This window comes from Pogona vitticeps, chromosome 3, assembly GCF_051106095.1.
Source record: "Pogona vitticeps strain Pit_001003342236 chromosome 3, PviZW2.1, whole genome shotgun sequence".
NCBI classification, from domain to species: Eukaryota; Metazoa; Chordata; class Lepidosauria; order Squamata; family Agamidae; genus Pogona; species Pogona vitticeps.
The window spans coordinates 38,713,060-38,735,285 of NC_135785.1; the positions used below are offsets into that span (position 1 = coordinate 38,713,060).

General features: G+C 39.1%; 1 long non-coding RNA gene across 2 annotated transcripts in view; it reads right to left on the reverse strand.

Annotated features, from left to right (window-relative positions):
* Positions 1-903: 903 nt before the first annotated feature.
* The window catches only part of LOC140705516 (uncharacterized), a 31,148-nt gene continuing 9,825 nt past the window's right edge, over positions 904-22,226 (reverse strand). The window contains exons 2-3 of one of the 2 annotated variants that reach the window (XR_013542999.1): positions 4,235-4,367; positions 904-1,733 (exon numbers count right to left, since the gene is read on the reverse strand). This is a non-coding gene — a long non-coding RNA (uncharacterized LOC140705516). Of the gene's footprint in view, positions 1,734-4,234; positions 4,368-6,463; positions 20,146-22,226 lie in introns of those variants that run through there. The other variant, XR_013543000.1, reaches the window with a different exon arrangement.

The window sequence follows — 22,226 nt, forward strand, 5'->3', positions numbered from 1 at the left end:
CGAAGAATCCGTATAGCGATCCCTTTTTGGGGATCGCTATACGGATCAGCCCCAATCGCCACACTCGCTTTGCGATGATTGGGGCCTCCGGCGGCCATTTTGGAGCCGCCGAACAGCTGATCGGCGGCTCCAAAATGGCCACCGCATGACCCGAAATGGCCCCTATCAGTGTTTTCGCGCCCTCCCCTTGCTTACGGAGGTCGCAAAAACGCTGCGGGGGGGCATTTCGGGCCATCCGCGGCTATTTTAATGGCTGCGGATGACCCGAAATGCCCCCCCGCAGCGTTTTCGCGACCTCCGTAAGCAAGGGGAGGGTGCGAAAACACTGATAGGGGCCATTTCGGGTCATCCGGCGGCCATTTTGGAGCCGCCGATCAGCTGATCGGTGGCTCCAAAATGGCCGCCGGAGCGAAAACATCGCTGGAGGGGTAAGTTTCCATGCTTATTGGAATGCATTAAACTAAGTTTAATGCGTTCCAATAGGCTTTGCTTACCCGCACAGCGATGTTTTCGTATAGCGACGGTTAATCCGGAACGGATTAACCTCGCTATACGGGGCACCACTGTATGTCATCAAACTCCAGTTTGCTGCTTTCATCAACCAGCGTGAGAAAACAGCCCCTCACTCCAGACCTAACTTCTAGTACTTATTCATAAATTGAGCAGTGAACAACAGCAGCTGAGAAGAAGGAGGAAGAAAGAGAAAAAGCAAAGTGTAGAAGTGTCTAGCCTTCAAACCTTAAAAAACGGCATGTCTTCAATCTGGCAGAGAGAATCAACCCTCTGAGACTCAGCATGGTGCCACATTTACATGATTGTACATGAAACTACCCCAAAGTTGTAAGTATGTGCATGTCCCCATATAAGTGTTCTTAGAAAGCCAAATATCACAGGAAAATTGAGTTTGGGTTGAGAATCCAGGCAATGCCGTGTCAGATAAGATCCAGTTTAGAGGAGCAAAATAGGCATGCAGACCAAAGCAGGGAATCTATCCATAGCCCTGCCTCAAATACTGTTCGCATTTCTATGTTATGTTAAAAATGCACTCAGCTCCAAAACTAGCTTGGTATTTTTTTCCCCACACATAGTCCCTGAAGAAGACAATCTGCCTATTTTTGTCCAAATCTCAGGCCTTCTGATTTCACTGTCTGCTATATAAGTGTGCCATATGCACAGGATTTCTGTCAGTGTCTTCTAAATGTCTCCTAGTGGAATGTGTACAGATTCAGCAAAATTATCAACAGTGGCGAACATTAGGGATAGCATTGCAAAACATCCACTTTTCTTTCATTTTGTGTTCTTTCTTTGGGTGCCTCTTTAGCTTCTCATGTTTTCTACACTGGTCCTTTCATTTAACATGAAATGGACCACTTCTTTGAGGTCATTTTGTTTCCTCTCCCCCTACCCACCCAACCACTCCATTTTGTTTTCTGGCACGAGTCTTAAAAAGAACCTGTAAAAATTGTAAGAATGCAGAGAGAAAGCAACAGTTAGCCCAAGTACTTAAAAAAATATCAGACAACAGTACAACCAAGAGGTACAACCATCAAACAGTCCCACAAAACCTCATCAAAATATGACCTTTAATGGAATAAACAGTAAAGGAACCAAATAATATATGTTGTTCAACAGTAAATGAACCAAATAATATATGTTGTACCTGATACAGGTACAGGAATGGAGGTAGCACAAGACAGTGGGTTCAAGGAGTCACATATCCACAAGGAATGACACTGAAACAAAAAAGAGAACTTCCAGTAGGTTCCAATCAATCCAAGCACTTTTACAGAATCAAAATTCTCACTCCCAAGGACATTCTGATGGGCTGTTGATAGCAGTCTTTGTGATTATATTGGATGAAAAAATTCCCAGGCAATTTTACATGCAAAGAGTGAAAGAAAGGGTAAACAGACAAGAGAAATACAAAGGTACAAGAAACATTTATTTTCCTCTCTTCCATCAGTATGAATCATCCATGTTTAAAAGGATGTCTTTTGGGAATCAATGACAGAACATTAAAAAAAGAGAGAGAGCCTCTTTTGTGTTTTTCCCTGCTAGCCAACATCTTATGAGAACAGCTGGTCAAAATGGTATTGTCTATTTTGGTTCATCACTACATCATGAAGTGTATCTCTTGAAATTGCTGTGCTTCACCATAAAGTAATGATGTTCATTAAACAGTCTGTTTTTCTGACAGAGAAATGTATTGCCCATCAAAAGGACTGTGCTGATTTTTTTAGAGGTTCTTCTAGTCTGTTGGGGTGATCACAACTAAAACTCTTAATGTACACCACTTTGGATCACTATATCATGCTTTGATTCTTCTGAAAAAATAGCTATGCATTTATATTCTGTAACTGGACATCAAAATAAATACCTTTTGCTTATTATAATCTATCTAACCATTACTTAAATATCCTTCCTTCACGTCCTTCATTGCTATGATTCATCACAACACTTAGTCTTGTCAAAGGAAACATGAAGCATCATGTTGGCTGTAGGAGATCACTCTGGGGAGAAAATTAGGAGAAATTCCTTAACTTCACATGCACCCCCATGCACATACAATCACATGGCATTGGGCAGCTGCAGAATCTTTTTGTCCACTTCTGGCCCGCATAGGTTTCTGTTTTGCTTACAGCAGAGTACCACAGCAGGTATAATAATTTGTAGGTATAATAACTCTTAAAGACAGGGCATTGTGCCCTCCGGAGAGTTACCTTCTGAAGCAATCATAGGCTTGGCAATCCTATAGACTGCTAAATTAAACCTATTATTGTTCAGGTCCTATGCTCTAAGGAGCAGGCTCTGTGCCATCAAAACAGATGGACTAGAGGCAATGCAAATAGCCGAAGTCCTTTTATGCACATTAAATATGTTCACTCTGGATATAATTCCTGATTTGAAACAATGCATTAACAGTCTAGCTTCTTATAAGAGTACACTGTTTATCTATATTCGATTAAATTCATGGGGATGTCTATACGCATTTGTTTGTTTGTTTCTCACATTACTATGCACAACTAATAGCAGCAGAGAGAGTCAGAAATTGTGTTTAGCTTTCTTTCACATGTAATTCTTTGAAACCAATGTATGTATTCATAAAACTATAAGTCACATGAATTGGAAAGACTGCAGTAATCAGACAATATAATCTCATTTCTCAGGAAGATATACAGAAATAAATATGGTCTCTTATTTAAACAGACTTATCAATACCACCTTTGCACATAAAGAAATTCCCAGTAGATCATGTATACTCCATTGTTGATACAGCAAGCTAGTTTGTACAATGGAAGTCCATTTTAAGGCTATTTGCATTATGTGCTTCATGAAAGCAGTAACATACAAACAAAATATATATCTGTCCCTGTGCTAACGACAACTCCTCCTAATTTTAAATAAATTGGGTGCAGAGACATAATTGTATTAAAAACAACCACTCATGGGAGACAGCAGGTTCCAATGAAAGGAACTTAATAATTAAGCTGCAAGTCACACAGGAAGCAACAGATGGAGGAAGTGTAAAAAAGGTGTCAGACTGTGCTGCCTTCTCAGACATAACAGAAGGCATTTCTATTCTCTGACAAACTCTGTGGGCAGTGAAAGTAATGACAAAATGCAGAAGAGTGATTTGTGATAAGATACAGACAGATCATGCATCACGGGTGGATAATGTCATTTTATAATTCAGTCACCAGGTGGCACTTGACTTTGTTGTGTCTGTGCAGTGTCAGGAGTTTCCTGCTCCTGTTCTGTTCTCTTTTGACAGAGACAGTACGTTTTTCTCCACCTTTGTGATTAGCATGTTTTCCAAGCTTTCCATGGCAAACCCTTTAAATTTTACAAAACAAGACTTCAAAATATTTTCTTGTAAAGGATGCTAATAAGAAAAAAACTACAATTAATTAAACTATGTTTAAAAAACAAAACCTAGTATGGATCAAATGCTGCACTTAAAAATAGTCCTACTTAACCACCAGCCATAAGTCAAGTCTCCATCTGGGAGAGTCCTATTTGGCCAGACACTTCTACACAACATACTTGGTAAAATAGTTAATTCAAACTTCCTCTCCTTTTTAATTTTATAACAATTTTAACACTATAGTACTGTATAAATAGTTTGACTCCAAATGATTACTATTAAGCACTTATGTGAGATTAACAAAGAACATGTTTACTCTTTAACCACAAGAACTATAAACACTAAATCAAATTATTTTAAATCCCTTACCTGTCTTTATTTTACTTCAGAATACAGAGTCTCACAATTCAGTTCCTTCTTCTCTGCATGATGACTTCACCAACACCTAGAATTGATGATGTGCAGTTTCTTGCTCTGCTTTAGGTGTCAATTATGTCATCAACTGTTTCAGGGTGAAAAGAGAGAAATATGATATCCTACAGGATTTGGAAGTTAAGAAGTCTTTAAGATTATTCATAAATAGTAGACTAACCTCTAAGGGACCCCACCAATTGAGACAGTTGGGAATTATGCCACCGACTGTCACAGAAGCAACGCTGGGTTCTGAGGGAGTGGTCTGTTAATGCCTCTCTTAACACCTGAACCACTTTTTCTAACACCAGCCTGACAGTATTCTGTACTGAATAAAATCTACCAATGCAGGCAGCTGCACTTGGGCAGATAACTCAGTAAAGCGCCAGACATCCTGTAGATATTTTGAGGCCATCATTGCTGATTTATATTTTGGCTGTAGCAGTCATTTTTCTTGCTAAAATAAACACTGAGGCTGCACATGAAACATTTTACATTTTTACCGTGAGGAAAATTGTGCACAGAGTTGCAAATACACCTTAAGTTTCCAAGTCAGGGGTGTGGAGTTCCGCTGCATTCTGTGTAACTGTCTGGGACTTACCTCCCACTGGTGCAAGATGGCTCCAACACAAAATGGTGCCAAGGAATCTCATCGCTGCAAGATTCTAAAAGCACCATGCCTGTAATTCCGAAGAATTCTTGGATCATAGATGAAGTGCTGAAAGACGTGTTGTTTAGTCATTAAGTCATGTCTGACTCTTTGTGACCCTATGGACCAGAGTATAAAGATAAAAACAGCATTAAAATAACTTTGATCAGAAAAGCAAAAAATCGATAAAGAAAGCAGGATCCAACATGGGAAAGAAGTTATGAAATGGGAGGGAGGGAGGCCTGCTGGAAAGACCAAGTCTTCAACTTGTTTTTAAAAATTTCCAGTGAGGGTGCTAGTCAAATCTCTGATGGTAAGGTATTCCAAAGATGTGGGGCCACCACCAAGAAGGCCCAGTTTCTTGTTCTCTCCTTCCAGGTTGGAGTTAAGCCCCTCAGGCATCCGGTCTGGCTTGATTGGGTGACATGAGTAGAGCTAGGTGGCAATAAGCGCTCTGTCAGGTATTGAGGCCCTAAACCATTTAGGGCTTTATATGTAAGCATTAGTACCTTGAAACCAACACGGAAGCAAATGGGTAACCAATGTGAGGCTGCCAGAGTGGTGGAAATATGTTGATGTCTTTTCACCAACATAGGACAATAATGTATGTGAAGAGCATATAGCGATATGTGTGACTTCCCTTTTTCTTTTTGTCTCCATTTTCATTTCCTTTTCTTTTTTTTCTCTCTCTGCAAATAGTTTTTTCTCTCTCTGCAAATTCTCTCTCTGCAAATTGACCAGGGAAATGTTTTACATTTGCCGGAGTCGCTGTCTAGCTGAGGCTTTGGGCAACACAACTCAATCTTTGTCCCCACCCCCAACAGATGGCACGGGACCTTACAAGTCTCTCTAGAGTTGTTTGAGGATGCAAAAACAAGCATGGCTATATAAAGGGTGCTCCCCTTCTTTTTCTGGCACCCACCTGCCTGCCCTATTGTATTGTTTTTCTGGTCGCCTTTTGGTGCCGGATAGGAATTTTTGACCCTCATGCTGATTGGCCTTTGGATGGTGGAATTTTTTGCCTATCCCACATTAGTATAGGTTGTTGGCAATTTATGGTAGAAATCTGGTCACACTGGTGGGTAGTGCAGAAATAACAGGTATTTTCTGGTGAGTCCCACTGTTAACATCAGGTAAGCCAACAGCGCATCAGACCCCCACAGGGCTGTGGATTGTGCAATTACAGCACCTGGGGGAGAAACATGTGCTGGACCACTTCCGGACCAACAGTCATCAAGTAAAAATGGCTTGAGGTCTGAGGGTGTTTATTTAGTGGCCAGCCGGGTTCCTGCGGTCTCTAAGACTGAGAGAACTGGGGGCCGGGGACTCGCCCATATGTGTATGGATTTACGTGTTCCTGCGCTACTGCAGGCCCCTCTTTGCCAAATGATTGGCAGATTTTGAATTATAATTAATAAAGTGTGGCCCGTGTTTTAACCCATACTACTTGTCTCGCGTCTTTATTCTGGGTTTGAGGGGGGCAATGTTATAACTTAAAAAAAAGGGAATGTTCATCATATTTGCAGATGGCACCAAGCTGGGAGGAATGGTTATACTTTTAGAAGACAGAGATAAGATTTAAGATAATGTTGGTATGATAGAGAATTAGGGTAAAACTAACATAGTGCAATGCTGGTAGACAGAAGCATAATGCTCTGCATTTATGCAGGAAAACCAGACATGCAAATATATTATGGACATCTGGCTTGACATGAACGTATGCGAAGAGCATATAGGGATTTCAGAAGATTGGATATTCCATATTGCAATAGAGAATGTTATACTCTACTCTATTGACCTCACGTGTGTAATGTGCAGTTTAAAAAGGACATTGACAGCTGAAATAGTTCAAAAGGAGGATGTCAGAAACAGTGAGGGGACCTGAAAAGCTAACACTGTGGGGAACGATTGAAAGAACAATTGAAAGAAAAGACAAGTACTGTATCTTTAAATACCTGGAAGCCTCTCATACAGAAGTGTAATAAACATGTTCTTTGTTGTTCAAGAGAGCAGGGGCTGAAAGAACACATTAAAATTACAAGATATTTCAGCTATATAGTAGGCATCACTTCATGATACAATGAGCTGTGGGGTGGTGGTCCCTTATTAGATGGCTGAAAGCAGGGAAAATATGGCCAACTATCACTCATGCTATAGCAGCAGATTCCCTACACCAGCAGGTTGAACTGGAAGATAATTAAACTGCTTTCATGTCTGTGAATTGACGAAAGTATTTGAAATCTCTGACAAAACTAACGAAGGATACAATCACTTTGTCCAGTTCTGGCATAGGTTATCCAGCAATGCAACCACATTGTAGCAGCCCCCAAACTGGGCCATCATATTGGGTACTTAGGACAAATCCTGAGGTCCCATTGAAAATGGAGGCCTTATAGAAAGCAATCCTCTTTCATGTAGCATCCAAACACAGGATAAGAGCCTAATGTGCAGAACATTTTGGAGGAAGAAAGGACAGATTTTCCATGGAGCACCTGCTTTCAAAGGCAGCCCTTTGTTCATCTTGTTCACTTGTGGTGAAATAATTTTCAGTTCTGTAATCTTAACTACATCAGGTATGAAAAGCTTCTGTGTAAAGCATAGCTTATTGTAACCCCTATGAAATATTGGTTCAGCCCAAAGGGGTGGGACTAAGAAAGAGACGGGCTATAAGAGGTTTGAATCTCAGAAAGAACAGGAAGGCTGAAGAGGCCGGAGATGATGCTGCCAGTCAGACTACTAAATCCCTTGCCAACTTGGTTTAGATACAATTTTAATATGTTTGTGTTGGAGGGGATGAAGCTACATAGTGAATTCACGAATTGTATAGAATTGTATTGATACTTTATTTTAGGGTTTTAAGATTATACGGTATTATGGATAACCAATTCAGTTGAGGAAAATATCTTGGAATTTTGCTTGACTTCAAAATCAGAGAGACACCTGAACTTGGCAAATTCTCCAAGCAGCTTCTGTATTAGTGCTGTTGCCAAGGTCTTGGGTGCACAAATTGTAGCATTTTCCTGTTGTTGTTATAATTGTTCATGTTTTCTGTTATGTGAATGCAAATAAGTGATTTATTTTATGAAAATGTGTTTGCAAGATTCATCAATAGTAAGCAAGTAGCCCCATATATTTAAAGGTGTTACATTAGCATTTCTTACTAAATACTGTTCGTGTTCACTACAACATACATTTGGATGGCTTGACATATTTTTTTTAGAATTTAATTTGGCTTGTCTGTCCACACCATTTAAATGGTGTCTAATACAGCCTGAACAAACCCTAGTGCAGCCAGAGATTACGTATGAAACAGGGTGCCAAGTCAGATTCATCTTGGATTTATTTTTATGCACTTGCCTCAAGTGCAAAGCTATATGTCATATTTCACTCCAGCCATTTAAAATATGGCACACTTTCCTCACAAATCTCTCCTACTGAGTTATTTGCAGTGGTGACTTTATTAGAAGGGTTGCGCTTAAATTAAAGTTGTGATTTCTTAGAGTCACAGGGTTCCTTTCTTTTTTCCTTTTTTTTAAAAAGGATATTTCAAGAAGAATCTGGTTAAATTTTTTGAAGCCTTTATTTGAGATACTCTGTGTAACAAAGGGAAGCATAAACATGTATCTCATTGATCAGTTTTTATTTGAGTCTTACTCAAAACAGAGACCCCACAGAAAGGGTGCCAGTTGTCAGTCACCAGCAACCCCTCATTTGGCCCAGCCAGTAGGTGCAAATGCCTGGCTCGCTTAAAGACATTATGCCCCTGAACCTGAAAATAGCATATAACCATTACATAAGGTAGATTCCCAGTGTGGTGTAATGGACAGAGTGATGTACTAGGACTCTGGAGAACAGGATTTGAATGGCCATGGAAGCTCACCTGGCCGTGAAAGCTCACTGGGGCAGTGCAACTTATAAAACCACTCCTTAAATACAGTGGTGCCTTGCAAGACGAAAGTAATTCGTTCCGCAAGTAGTGCCATCTTGCGAAATTTTCATCTTGCGAAAAGCGGTTTTCCATAGGAAAGCACTGCAGTGCATTCCTATGGGAACCTCGCAAGATGAATGAATTATTTTCATCTTGCGAGGCATTGGTCTTGCAAAAAAAAATCATCTTGCGAAGCATGGCCATGGAAGAAGCCAGCTTGTGAGGCACCACCGCGATCGCAAAAACCATTCGTCTTGCAGGTTTTTCATCCGGCGAGGCGTTCATCTTCCGAGGCACCACTGTATCTCACTAACATTAAAAGCCCTATTTGGGTCACTATAGGTTGGTTTCAACTTGGCACCACAGAACAGAAACACACACACACACACACACATCACATAGGGTGAGCTGAAGATAAATTAATGCTTGAGATAGAACAGCAAACATAGAGTTTAGGCTATTATATCTAAAAACTAATTCACCACACTACTCAGTACTGTTAGGCATTGTTATTGTTATTCAGCTGGTAAAAATAAACAATTATATTTCATGTTATTAACATGTTGTATTGTCAGTACCAGTATAATTAGAAGACTACAGAAAAATGCTCTCAAATTGTCTGTAGTGGCGAATTCTGATATTGTACCTTGAAACACACAAATACCTGTATTAGAGAAGATAAAACACAATACTTCTCTTGCAACTTAGAAACAATATGAGGGCATAGAACTTGAAGAATTAAAAAGCCTTAAAATTACCTTCAAATGTAACTTTTGAAATTAATATAAAAAGTAGTTTTAACTAATTAAAGGTAACTTTTAACTACTCAACACATTATTTTTGAAATGTAACTTAGTTATGCCATTGACATCCAAAATGTAATTGGTTACCACATTTCTTATAACTAGTTACCTGGTATGTTGTGAATAAATGGCATCCTCCTTCCAGCAAGGGTACATATTATCCAAAGCCAGCCAAGTTAATTTTAGCAGAAGGCAGAAACGTCCATGAATACCTCCCTGCCGCTATGGTTATAACAACAAATGCAATAACCATTGATTTTCTTACTGAGGTAGCTTCTTCACTCTGCCTGCTGGTAGACCTACCATCATGATCTGTATCAGTTGATATCCTCCATAATTTATCTAATCACATTTAGATGTTTGACCTACTAGCCATCATCATGTCCTGTTGCAGCAAACACATAACCTATAGTGACTTCAAGGGAACTCTGATCATGCATTTTGGAGAAGTGGAAGTGGTGATCAACGTGTCTACTAGATTCTACATAGACTTTGGAGTCAGCATAGCTTTGGTATGAACAACTCACTGCCAATGGGAGGTGTTATTAATCTTTGAGAGGATGAAAACTCTTCCAGCTTTGCTTAAATGAACCAATTATCATTAAGGTGTCAGTGTAATTGTTTAGATTTATAACATACAGAGTTTGGTGCCATTATGGTCATTGGAGTTGGAGCTGAGTATCTTTGGAAGTCAATACCCCAAAAGTGATGGAGTCATTACTGCAAATACTCTGCCTCCTTTTTAAGGTTTGGTTGCCATCTTGATTCTGCTGGCCATGGTTATAAGCTCTTAACTATGTTTTAGTGCAAGAGTCACAGTTTTGAATCTATCTTCCTTTTGCTTTCATTTGCACATCTATTCAAAATAGTAGATTTCTGGCTGCGGAGCCAGAGTTTGGGAGTTTGATTCCCCACCATGCCTCCTTGACAGGGGCTGGACTCTATGATCCATAGGACCCTTTCTAGTTCTGCAGTTCTGAGAAGAAGAAGAAGAAGAAGAAGAAGAAGAAGAAGAAGAAGAAGAAGAACAACAACAACAACAACAACAACAACAACAACAACAACAACAACAACAACAACTTTTAAAAACAGAACTGAATTTCATGTGCTCCATCATCATGTGCCCTTGATGATGGGGTAGGCCACAGACTGGGACAGGGGCACCGCATCCCAAAATTCCAGGGGATACACCATCTAGTCACAAGCCATGTATGATTGATGACTAACAATTCAGATCCTTGTCAAAGAGCTAAAGACCTTCATTTGATCACTTAACAGATAACCACTGATTTAAATCCAACAATTTTCACTGACTGTATAGCTTTTCATAGCTGCAATACAACTCAGACATTTAGTATTTTAGAAGGGTTCTCTCAAGCATTTTAGAAGGGTTCCTAGATTGAACCCTTCTAAAATGCTTGAGAGAGAATTATTTAAACTATCATTCTGACAGCTCAGGCCTTTTAACATTCAGAAATACATGGCAATATATTTGCAAAATGAAGCAGAATTACAGTATGATTGGAGATACTTTTAGAGCAAGGGAAAGGTTGAGGCTGGACAGAGTCCAAGACTGCAACAAATTGTATTCTCATGTACAAGCCATGTAGCTTCACAATGGAAGTCAATGAAGGGTATAGCTAAGAGCATAGTGTGATCTATTAGTCTGTGTGACATGGAGGAAGCAGCTTTCAAAGGCACAAGGGTCATAATAAAAAGAGAAAGTGGTGTTACTTCACCAGACATAAATTAAGTAAGGGTTAATTTAATTCAGTTACACAGAACCGATTAATTTATTTGTGACTGTCTGTGATATGTTTCCATGCATTTATTTTGCCATTAATACTGATATCAAAATTAAGGGGGAAAGCAGTCCTACTGAAATATTACCAAGAAAGCAACTGACACCCTTTTTTTTTTGAACTGCTGTGAATGATCCTGAAGCTTGGAAAGAAGTTAGCAAGAAACTAAAACAAATAGACAAACAAATAATCAAACAAGCATTCTCACTAGAGACAAGCATGAATTAAAAAAATGAATCACCAAATTTGTTCAAAACCACTAATGCATCAATTTGTTTTCATATTAATCAATGCCCTTGATAAACCACAAATCAATTAATTTTTAGATATTTTTGATTTGTTTGGCTAGAAAATGCACACACCTCGGCATCTAGAGACACCAAAATTGCAGGGAAGCTTCCTCTGACTCTTCTCTATAATTCTTCAAATTTGGTGAAGATTGACTTTTTCAGATATCTGAGTAATACACCCACAGAGGGCCTCCCTAGGAAAGTTCGCCTCAGGCACCTAGAGACTCTAAAAATACAGATATGCTTTCCCTGACTCTCTTCTACGATCTCTCCAAGTTTGATGAAGATTGGATTTCCCCAAGACAGCTGCGAAAGTGCTCTTTCCTGGGCGGACCCAATTTATAGGTGTATAACTTGGATGTCTGAAACCCAGTCGTCACCAAACTTGGAGAGATTGTAGAGAAGAGTCAGAGGCTTCTCTGTGATTTTGGTGTCTCTAGGTGAAGGGGAAAACCTTAATGGAAAGGTCCTATTTGTGGGTGGATAACACAGACATCCAAAACCCAAACTTCATCTAACTTCCAGGCTTGTAGAGGAGAGTCAGGGTAAGCTTCTCTGTGAATTTGATGTCTCTAGGTGTTTTGGGGGCGTTTGTTAACCTTGACAAATCATGAATCAAACCAAATCACATTGTTTCTGATTTGTGCCCATCTCTAATTCTCACATGTTTTTGAATACCAGATGAAAAATCAAAAAGGTATGATTTTTATTTAAAAGTGTGGATTGCTTGCCTTCTTGGTTTCTTTGTCTAATTTATCAGGTTGTCAGACAAGCATGAATATTGAGATGACCTTTAAAGGTATTCAGATGTACAAGTATCTTATACTGCCACCCTTTGTGTCCATATCAGGTACGTTGAATTGTCTTATTGTAGCCTGTCAGCTTCAACATATTTTCACTAACCCATATTCTTCTGGATTTGGCAAGGTGCACAGAATACAGTTGAACTCAGCCTGGAAGTAATGTCACAAAAATGTCTAGTGTAATCAGCAACTTTCACTTAATAGTCTTAAAACATTATTTTTGTGGAAAGTTAAGAGGTATTTTCATCTCTTTGTAGTCACACCTGTATTTTACATTCTTTTCATTAAGAGGTGTTATGAGTTATTCTTTAAATAAAGCAAAGCACTCTCTGGGTGGGTTACAGTTAAATTACAGAGGGTACATATTACGTGCACCTCCAGCAAACTGGGCACTCAGTTTACCAACCTCAGAAGGATGGAAGGGTGAGTGAAGCTTGAGCCATCTACCTGCGATTGAACCCAGGTCATGAGCAGAATTTTGGCTGCAGTACTACAGTTTAACCACTTTGCCAGGAGGCTCCTCATACAGGTAATATTAAGGACTATATATATTTTTAAAACAACGAAATATTTTTTTTAAAAAAAATAACATTCCAAAGCCTCTTTGAAGAGACAGGGGGTTGTGAAATATCCCCACGAGGCTATAATAGAATGCAAGTATTTGAAGTACATGCTGGAAAATGCAGTGAGAATGAAAAAGGTGTGGGTCCAGGTGGTGGCATCAACCAGCTCAGATACTGGAGATCTGTATCCAATACTGGCAACTGCAAAGAGTGGAGGGTATGCCTTTTTAATGAAACTGTGAGTATATGTAACTGGAATTATCTGGGATGAACCTCTGGCATGAGGAACACAGTGTGCCTCGTGTTGATCTGTATAGCTTCCACAACTGTTTATGTAATTCTGAATTCTAAATTGCATTTCTTACTCTTTAGTGGCTGATCAAAATTCTCAGTGTGTCTTATAATCTCCTTTTCTAGAGTTGACTGTATTTATCCACCTTTATTTACCTAAAGGTCGCATGGAGATACTTTCATTTTTATCTCCTCCAAAAAGTTTTAAGTAAAAATGGAAATAAACATGGTAGCTCTCACTTTAAGAGGTGTTTCCATTACACTGTGTGAACTGAATGCTTTCTGTGAAAGTTTAGGGAAATATTTCCTTGACTGGATCTCAAAAATCCAGATATACTGAGGAAAAATAACTTCTCACATGTGTCAAATTCCACTGGTAAATCTTGATGCAACTGGAAACAGTTAGCTAAAATATATTGATTGCTCTTTAGTGGCCAACCAACATTCTCAGAGTTTCTCACAAAAACTCCACCGTGTATATGATGTACAAAGGTGAGGTTTTCTCTCAATTTGTATAGTAGAAAGGAGGATGAACAGCATACATTTCATCTCAATACAGCGTATTACAGAAAGCATGGAGAGTCTTTATGGCTTTTATAGAAGCTGCTTGCTTAAAGATGGGGTGAGAGACTCTCATGATACAAACAAATGTAGAGCTAAGGAATAGTAGTATATACAGTTGCCATATTTGCAATTTAAAAATATGGCAACATAATTCATCTAAACAGACTAAAATAATGTGTCATGAGGTGGTCTTACCCAGAGGCAATAAAGAAAATGTGCTGTATTCTCCTCAATTCATTTAATTATATTTTTGGCACATCACCATAAGCAATAAAGTTCAGCAGTGCTGAGAATGTAGATGTGTCATGTCCCTTCTTTACCGTAATTTGCTGCTACTGAATAAAATCAACGTCATTTTGTCATTTCTAACATCAGCACTGAAATAAGTAGGTGAATAGGCTGGGGGGGGGGAAGCTTTGTAATCTAGTATTTACCACTTATTGAACAAATGTGCAACATTTTTCAACATTTATTAATTTAAATATGTGTATTCTGCATGCAACACTTGATAGCTAGTAAAAACAAAGGTGGGATAAATCCAGATCAACATATGTGAGTTTCAGCTGCTTGATACCAGAAGAATTATGACTTCATCCTACAGGATCATGGTATTCATAGCTGAGGGGAATACTTAGAATTCTGTGCTATAGAGTCTAGTGTCTATAATAATCAGTTCTAAGTTTTAAGGCTAGTTTTCTGTTGGTTTATGTGATCACAAAAGGGAAAACATATAACTATTACCCCACTCCTTCAAGCTTCTCTTTGCTTCCCGGCCTTAAACTGGTTTCATGATTGATTGCACAACTAGATGTGTGATCAGTTGCACAACAAGAAGCAAGCCAAACAGAGAAGCAGTTATGCAATTGTCCTCACATTCTGAATAAGGATACTGGCCTAAGTCTGTAGTACCATACCACTAATACCACGATTCCAAGTGAAATTATAGAAGTCTCAAAGTGCTCTAAATATATATCATAGACTCACTCCAAGACTAGCCATAGATAACTGCTGGTTAGTAGCTCAGTAGGTACAGTATCTAACTGTGGAGCCATGGATTGGGAGTTGAACTTGATGAGCTACAGAGTCTCTTCTAGCTCTGCAGTTCTAAGATAGAACTCCATTCCTACAACGTTGCCTTGACATCTTCCCTCTGAACCCTCCTTGGCCCATAAAAAGCTGATCCACAGGATCAGGGAAACATACAGTAGCCTCCCAGGATAAAATGGTACTGTGGACTGTTGCAGGAGGAAACAGCACTGGCAAAAATCTACCCACCCCTCCTTCCTTTGCTCATTTTCAATCCCTTCTACAAATGAAAACAGTCTTCCCATTAATGGAAGGGTGATTCTGATCCAGTAGAAAGTGATGATGATGAAAAAAATATTAAAACTTTAGGCTCTCAGAATAGTGAAGTACTAAGGGGAGGGGAAGGTATTCCTTAGTTTTTCAATGTATGTTTTATTGTATAAATCTGAGTACATTCCATGATTCCCTGTGAGGGCAGGATCAAAGGAGAGTGTAAGGGAGGGAACAAACCAATGGGAGCTTTGTCCACACACCGGAGGTACAGCAGTAGTTGTTGACACTGACTTTGCTATCCCCTCCATCCCAGGTCAGAGCCCATCCTCCCCCCCCCCCCCCCGTTTTCATGTGTTTAAAGATATCTGGCTACAAATTTAAGTGGACAGTCTATCAATTTGCTTGAAGCAAATCAGTTGCTTAAGGCAAATAGTCTGGACCAAACTGAAGTGAATGTTATTCACACATCCCTATACAAAAACCTAAAATGAACTCTATTCGGGTGTTATGGATTTATGTAGAATAAACACATCAACAGCATCTTAAAAAGCAGAGACATCACCTTGCCAACAAAAGTCCGCATAGTCAAAGCTATGGTTTTCACTGTAGTGATGTATGGAAGTGAGAGCTGGACCATAAAGAAGGCTAACCGCTGAAGAATTGATGCTTTTGAATTGTGGTGCTGGAGGAGGCTCTTGAGAGTCCCCTGGACTGCAAGGAGAACAAACCTATCCATTCTAAAGGAAATCAAATCTGGAACAAGTTGTCCTGAAGCTGAGGCTCCAATACTTTGGCCATCTCATGAGAAGAGAAGACTCCCTGGAAAAGACCGTGATGTTAGGAAAGTGTGAAGTAAAGAGGAGAAGGAGACGACAAAGATGGTTGGACAGTGTCTCCGAAGCTACCAACATGAATCTGACCCAACTCCGAGAGGCAATGGAAAACAGGAGGGCCTGGCTTGCTCTGGTCCATGGGGTCACAAAGAGTCAGACACTACTAAACAACAAGAATAAACACATAAGGAAGTGAAGTGTGCTAATTCTGACCTTCTGCGACCAGCTCCATATGTCTAGAGGTGAGCTTTGTGAAGAAGAGGGCTTCCACTATCAATGGATGTGCTGATCACTCTTGGAAGCAGATGTCCAAGCATAAAGATCTTCTACAGAGACTGGAGACTCTACAGAAACTGCCTTCTATACATACAGGGTTGTGGAATGGACAGTGCTACTATGCCCTGCTCCTCATATATTCATTCTACCCATAGTCTCTGAACACACCTGGAGACATCCTGTTTGGGTTACTCTAACGTGTAGTCCATGATGCTGCTTACAGAGACTATAGCTAGCAAACAAGCTCACATGTTAAAACGTGTGTTGTGGGAGTATAGAATCACTTCCACCACTGTTTATAAGATTGGATTTCACAGCACCCCCAGATATGCAGATGTCACTGTTTAGAAAGAATGTCTTCCAGAACAGGTGAAATATTTCCTCCTAGGGCATATGAACCACCTATTAAAAGCACCGTCATTGCGCCCAGATGGAATTCAATTTTCCGGTTTCTCACATTTCATAACTGATTTCAGGATCTGACTGAGCATGTTCACAATTTGAACTGAATCAAATTAAAAGGAGAAATAGAATTGAGGGTCATCCACATGTTGAAGAAATTTGGTTGCAAATCCCTGCATGACCTCACTCCATGGTTTCATGTAGATATTAGATAGCACTGAATTGAAAAAAATAAATACCATAGTACAGCAGACACAGGCCAGAACAATACTATGTACAGGGATGTGTGTTGTTGCTTTTGAGATGCAGGGATCATGTGTCTGATACACTCAGAAAGAGAACGATGGACTGCAATTTGTGGAAGAAGATTGCTGAAGTATACAACTAGTCTTCTATCTCAGAAAATTACTACTTGCCTATTATTGCCTTTTTCCCCCTCAGTGGGGTTTCCCTGCTGCTTTAGAGAAAGATCTCAGCACCATTTATTCCAGGCTTGGAATTCCAGCCAGAGTAGTTTCAAAAGTTCAGTTTAGCTTGTTTAGCTTAATTTAATTATATGCCACTTTTCTATAGTAAATTGTGTCTGAAGTGGCTTGTTAATAAGTTACACAGTAATAGGAAAATGGTAGAGACAGATGAAGCTGATTGAGGTACTGCATACTGGAAGTTGTACTCCAAAAAAAGTAACTTTTCTTACCTCTGAGATCTCATCACATGTATACAAAGCATGTACAGATTGAAAAAAGACTGAAACAATCAACTTGACATTGAACAAACTCAGTATTACAACAAAATAATCCAAACATCTTATGGTATGGAAAAAAAGAAAGTGAACAAAGCTTTTGATAATATAATAAAAAAAGCATTAATAAGAGTATGGGAGAAATATAAAGGGACATTTTATTGTGGGATTCCAATGTGGATGTCCCCTCATGAAGCTCTCTCAAAGGAAATTGACATAAAGAATGATAAATGGTTAACATATAAAGATCTACTCATTGAGGAAAATGATGGACAACTAAGATTAAAAACAAGACAAGAAATGAATCAAGTAGGAATAATAGGTCAGTGGTTTCCACACAGACAGCTATCAGAAAGAATGAAAACGGATAATAAATTAAGATTAGTTAAAGAACTTACAGAACTAGACAAGAAAATATGGAGAAAAGAAAATCACCAAATCGCAAAGTTGTATAAATTATTATTGGAAAGAAATATGGAACAGGAAGTAATTAATGAAAATATGATAAAATTGATGCAGGATTTTGGTAGAACAGTTCAAATAGAGGATTGCTTTAGAAGATCATGGAACAATAACCAATAAGTACAGATTTGAAAGAAAATTATATGAAAATATTATATAGATGGTATATGACACCAGAGAAATTGGCAAAGGTGAAGAAAAATAAGAAAGATAAATGTTGGAGATGTAAGACAGTAAAAGGAACACTATATCTTATGTGGTGGGATTGTAAATTTATTAGGAAATTTTGGAAAGAAATAGAAAAAATAACCATCATAGATTTAAAAATAAAAATGGAGATGAAACCTGAAACTTATTTGTTCAATATGGTAAAGCTAAACTCAAGACAAGAGACAAAAATGTGTTTATACATATTGGGCGCAACCAGAATTCAAGTGGCAAAATGGAAAGACAAGGAGGAACCTTTGGTAGAGGATTGTTTAATAAAATTACAGGAACTAATATTAATGGACAAACTAACAGACGCATTGAAAAGAAAGAGTAGAACGGAGCATGAATCTCAATGGAGGAAAGTAAAGAATTATCTTAAAGAGAAATGGAAGAAAGATTCCAAGCCTGTACCAAGTGACTCAGGCATAAATTAGAAGCAGAACTGCTTTCAACAGAAGTAAAAACAAAGTAAAGCAGATTGTTAATATGGATATAAAATAAGAATTAAGAAAGGTATTATTAAGATCGAGAAGAAAATAAATGTCTGGTGGAAAATAAGGAAGTAAAAATGTTAAAGACTTACTGTTTTGTGAAAGAAATAATAGAAAGTTATTTTGGTTATGTGCTAATATTGTGATAATTATTTAATTATTTTTATAATTTCTATTTTAAATGCCAAAAAGATTAAAAGTTTAAAAATAATAATAATCCTAGCATGATACATAACAAGTATGGGACAGACAGAGGGAGAGAATTATCCCTCATCGCTAGCAGTAAGTCTTACTGCTCTCCAAGGCATCGCGGTTTACTGAAGCAAGTACGGTAGAGGGTGCATTCAGATGGAGGACTCTTACCACCACCAATAAAAAACATTATCCTTTTCATTACTTATCTGTGACTTAACTCCATCTTTAAAGAGGAATTTCTAGCCTTCCTCTTTTCTTCTTTACTTCTTCCAGTTAAGTAGCAACAAGTTTAAATTGGAAAGGTTTCTGCTTACATGTAGGCTCTCGATATAAGAAAAAGATTTTCTAGCATGGAAGCAGTGATGGAGACAGGAAGGACTAGGTCATTTATTTATTTTATTTATTTATTTCATTTATATCCCGCCTAGCTGGTTGTGTCAGGACCACTCTAGGTGGCTAACAACATTAAAAGATAATACAATAAATATACGTATAAACAATTTTACATAACAGAAATACTGAACAGAATGGGAGAGCTGAAGGAGAGGGGGGGAAAAAAGAGGGTGTCAGGAATTATCTGGTGGGAAGGCCTGCCTAAACATCCATGTTTTTAATTGATTCTTAAAGATACCCAGCAAGGGGGCCACGCGAATCTCAGGAGGTAAGTTGTTCCAGAGGCGAGGAGCCACCGCCGAGAAGGCCTGATTTCTTGTCTTCTCCTTCCGGGCCTCCCTCGGCGTTAGGCTCCTCAGCCTCACCTCCTGGCTCGCACGAGTGACACGGGTAGATCTTGGCGGGAGAAGGCGTTCTGGCAAGTATCGAGGTCCTAAACCGTTTAAGGCTTTATATGTGAGCATCAACACTTCTCTAAGCATGCTGCCAAGACCCAAGTAAGTAACGACTGAGTAAAGCTACTGTGCAGCGGTTCCATCCCCCCCCCCCCTCTGTGTTTGTGTTTTCTTTCATGGTTTGAAATTCACTTCCCCCACAGAGGAGTACAAGTAGTGTACTAGTTGAAACAAGGCAGTATCACTCTGGCCACAACAGGAACCCAGCCACAGTGGATCCTAGAACACCCCCAAACTGCAAACCTGATCATGGAGAGATAGTCAACCCAACCAAAACAAGGATGCATCCAATCCCAGGTTGGATTTTCTACTGCTGGACAGACCTTTAGTCATGCCTGGATTGAGTTTTCACCACATCCTTTGCCCTCACCAGGTCATTCTAGATGATGGCTGAGAACTTCCACTACTTATTTGAGATCTGTTTAAAAAAAAAAAGAATACACATTTGAGTGTGTATGTGTGTGAGAGGAAAAGAGAAAGAGAGACTGTGAGAAAGAGCTGGCATAATAATGAGTATCAGCATAGTGGTAAGACCCATAGCCAGAACTCCACATGACCTCTCTCAACAGCTCCATGTATATGTTAAAAGCATAGAGGTCAATCAAGACCTGAAGAACACCATTAGCCAACAATAACCAAGCAAAATCAGAAGAAAATTTCCTGAGGTTTTTTCTCACTTAGCAATTATTTCGTTCCAGCCACAGCTGAATGCAACATATTTGCACTCGGGTTAGAAAAATGGAGAGCATTATAAACTCTGAATAGTAGTTCTTTGGGGGCCTAATTTTCTCAGCTCCTACATACACAGAAAGTAAGTACAGTTGTTCAGCAATATCTGTTTCCTGCAAAAATTATAAACTTTAATTTCAAGGAAGACTTTGGGGGGTGAGATTAAGGTTTATTCATGCAGTCATGCAAATAAGTCACCTGCTCATAATACTAAAAATGTCCTTAAGTGTTTGTGATCTCAGAGTTCAGGTCAGGGTCTACTGGAAAATAATCTTTAGAGGATTTACTTGTTTTTTTAGCAGTTTCTTACACCTTCCCTCTGATAAGGTCATTTACAGGGAGGGATTTTGCAGTGCAGGAAAAATGCAGACAAAACAACATGAAGTAAGACTTTCACAGAAAAATGAATAGTACAGGGACCATGATTTCAGACCAGGCAACCTGAGAAAACAATTGTGCTGGAATATTTATTTTACTTACAGAGAGCACAATCCTAACGTCTCACACATACACATACATATAACATCCTAGTGTGGAAGACTGGTAACAATTATTGTGGCACGCTGGCTTCCCTTTGCTAGCTTCTGCTGGTAGAAAGAATTATCTGTGGCGGCAGCGGCGGCGGGTGCTATAGCATGATGAAAGATCTTCATGTATTGAAGAGAGTGAACAGATGCTACCTGTGGTTCTCAAACAAGTGATAGCAGATAGATGCACTGAAAATAGGCCATTCTGTTGGCAGGGTGAGAAGGATCTACTGGATGTAACACTGCTCCATTCCCCCACTTTTTGGTGCACTAATAAATGTACCACTCATTCTCACCTTTGGATTATCCCAGAGAGTCCCAACCAGAACTATAGCAGGTATATTAATTTTCTTCAATTGCAATTAATGCAAGACTGTAAATACATTGATCCACTGGTCTGACAAATAAAATAAAAATTCCCCACACACATCTTCAGACCTAAAGACCATGGGTCAGCACTGCTGACGATAAGATGACATACCTTCTACTCCATTTAATATATTCTCTGTGTTTTTAAATGTAACTTTATTTATCCTCCTGACCACATTTAAAGGGCTAAAGATATCTATATGGAAATAAGCATGGAAAATCTGTTTAAAACAATCAAAATTTTGCAACTTGCACTTAAAACCTTGCCTCCTTGTCAAGGTATGAGGAAGTGTCTTCTGATTGATGAACGTACAACAAAGTTACAGAAATCTGGGATCTATGACTGGAAACGTGCTTATCAAGCAGCACTGTTTTAAATCCAAGGATCTGTCCTGAATCTTAACCATGTTACTTCAGGAAGGGAATGTTAATAAATCAGCATGATCACTGGTATTAAAATGCTCCCTTCTAGCAATGGAGGATGAGTGGGGAAGGTGAACTGAAATGTTGACATTTGCAGCTACCCAAATCAATTCACAAATTCCAAAGGCCAGTCCGTTTCAGCTTCTGAAGTTTCCCATCCTCAGATGTGTGAACAATTGCCAACTTACACAACTGGGCAGCAACTAGACAGAGTTAATGGCTTTCCTTGCTGTGCCAAAAGAAGGCAATAAAACACATGGAAACACAGTTGGCAGAAGGAGAGAGGTTGGGAAGGGAAGAAGAAAAACACAAAAATATGTTCTGGGCATAGTAAGGCTTTGCCTGCCAGCGTGATCTCTGAGACATCTCTATATTAAATATTAAATAAATCTAAACAGCTGTCTCAGCCCACCGAGGTAACACAATCCAAAAAGTCTTATTGAAGAAACTT